A 2728-nucleotide genomic window follows, 5' to 3' on the forward strand; every position below is an offset into this window, starting at 1 on the left:
CCTCGGAAGGAAGATGGGGCAATCTACTTCCGTAGTGATACTGCCTCAGAAACCCAAGGAGGGGTCACTATGAGTCAGGTCTGACTTGACGGCACATAACAACAACAAGATATTCTGCAGAGATACTTCTAGCATAAAGTGCTCTACCACCTGAATAGATGTTAGAACTTCAAGACCAGAGAAAGCAAATTGTTATGCCTGGTGAGTAGCAAAGTGCTAGTTTAATTTCTTTTAATGTTTATTTATCTCCTTTAAGGTAAAGCAAGCTGGGGAGGGTTCTGAGGGGCTGTGAGTGTTGTGGTCAATGGAAGCATGTCTGTAATCAAGATTAACTCTCAGGACAGCCTTCAGTGTCATTGTTAACGATGGTGGTAGGCTGACCTCCTCTCTTATTTTTGTAGAAGTATTTGAATGGAGATATCAAAAATCAAATCTAGAATTCGTTTGTTGCTTGCTAGATAGGATAGCATCTTTCAAGATCTGTTTTGTGTACCAGATTCCCTTCATTGTTCCTGGAAGCTCTCTTGATAATGGCCATGTGGTTCATCATTAATAGATCCTACTGTGCATCAAACCAGTCTATCTGGGAATAAGTACAGCTGGAATTTTCCATAGAAGCAAAGATGGCCAGATTCCATCTCACATACTTTCGTAATGTTATCAGAGGGGACAGTCCCTGGGGAAGAATATCGTGCTTGGTAAAATGAAGGGTCAGCGACAAAGAGACGACCCTCAATGAGATGGATTGACACAGTGGCTGTGTTGATGGGCTCAAGCATAGCAAATATTGTGAGGATGGAACAGGACTAGGGAGTGTTTTGTTTTGTTGTCCATAGGGTGTTGTGAGTTGGAACTGACTCAATGACACCTAACAACAACAACACCACTGTGGCACAAATAGTTGAGCACTTGCCAAAAGGTTTTGAGGCAGCTTTGAAGATAGACATGGTCATCTGCTTGTAAAAGGTTATAACCTTCAGAACCCTATGGAGTGGTTCTAGCCTATACACATGGGTCTCCATAGTTAGAATCAACTCATTAGCAACTAAAAACAGCTCTTTTGGTCTAGATTCAGCCACTGTCATTATTCTAATATCTCTTTCAGTTCCCCCCAAAGAGGACTTTATATTTCTTGGGGTAGGGATTTAGTGCTGCTGCTGCTCTTTATACTATTTTGCTGGTGGATCTTTTTGGCCTTTGGGTCAGAGGCCCATATAGTTACTCCTCAGGTCTATCAGGGCACAATCAGAATCTACTACAATGGTCACCCCACAAGGGCCAGGATTTTTGTCTACTTCATGCACCTTCAGCACCAAGAATAGTGCACAGCACATAGTAGGCACTCAAATATTTATCGAATGAATGATAGATTGATAGTTGCAGTTTAACATTTGTGTTAATATTTGTCTACTTTTCAGTCTTTTCAGAAGTTTTATGGTTTTTTGGTCAACAGTTAAATGAGATTATAAATGATTGTCTTGTGTTTTTAATTTTGCCTTCATCCACCCCCATTCAAATTGACTCATTCTTGCGACATTGTCAATAGACTGACATGTTCCAAAAAACAAGGGAGAAATCATGTAATACAGCCAACATAGGAATGCTCACAGTGAGATGTCCACATTGAAATAGAACTGGGGAAAGCTGGGTACTGGACTCAAAAGGAAATCAGTAAACCAGATTTCATGAAACTTGAAATTCTTATGAACAGAAAGAGATATTTGTATGAATGAATTTTGACTCTAAAGATGAAAACCATGTGTCTCCACCCAAGTTTGTGGGTTAAATCTTTCCAGTGAATGTTGAAGGAAGCATGTGACTGTGTGGCCTTTTTCAGTGGCATAAAGAGAAAGTCATCAGGGAACCTGACACATGCTTCTCTGAAGTGTCCTCACTTGTCAGGCTAGGTCTTCATGGTGACTTGAACATTAGGATCATCACTTTGCAAGAAAGGGGTTTTCAGGAAAAGCACACGAGTACCAAATTATACCCCTGACTTTTATCCTAGAATTGTAATTAAAAGCATGTTTAAAGACCTAATTATTTGCATATTTTCCTTCAGAGTTAACCCCTTAAAAGGATTTTTAATACCTTGCTCTACTGTTCTAACTAAATGTTTCCACATTTTTTTCCAGTCAGACTCACTGTTTCACTTCTGGAAAATATTGTGTAATTACTTCCTGATGTCACTAAAATCCCACAAAGTCCCCAGTGCCATGGTTACTTCCACTTTGTTCTCCCAGATAGAGTTTCATTTAACTTTTGCATTTCTTTAATTAATTAGTATTAAAAAAGATAGTTGCTGACATGTAATTTAAGGTCTGACCAGCTGAAAAACCTTCAGTTTCAAATTAATCAAGTATTTCTCTGATACATTGCAGAATTACTGTTGCTTCCCATTTTTCTCCATTTTGATTTTGAAATGGGATCCTGGGTTAAAGGATGTGAAACAAATATTTGCCCTGCATGATTCAATTAATTTTTCTTAATAACTGATGTCTACTTTATATACAGTGTTCTCATTTTTCATTAAATATATATATATATATATATATATAAGAATTGGCCAGGGAAAACCTTATGAATAGCAAAGAAACACTGTTTGGTACATTTCCACGCACCTTTAGGAATAGTCTGTTTAGGCTAAAAGGCTCTCAAAATAGGACTGGGAAAGAGCTGAACATCTGAGTAAACCCAGCCTTACTCATATGGAAAAGAGAAAGCTTTC

The 2728-nt window shown here is 38.4% G+C and overlaps 1 protein-coding gene across 1 annotated transcript in view; it reads left to right on the forward strand.

Annotated features, from left to right (window-relative positions):
* VPS13D (vacuolar protein sorting 13 homolog D) overlaps positions 1-2728 on the forward strand; it is a 435877-nt gene that overhangs the window by 415730 nt on the left and 17419 nt on the right. The gene's annotated exons all lie outside the window — the stretch shown is intronic.

The sequence above is a fragment of the Orycteropus afer genome, unplaced genomic scaffold (genome assembly GCF_000298275.1).
Source record: "Orycteropus afer afer isolate SDZICR_OR568_19922 unplaced genomic scaffold, OryAfe1.0 scaffold00094, whole genome shotgun sequence".
In the NCBI taxonomy this organism is placed as follows: Eukaryota; Metazoa; Chordata; class Mammalia; order Tubulidentata; family Orycteropodidae; genus Orycteropus; species Orycteropus afer.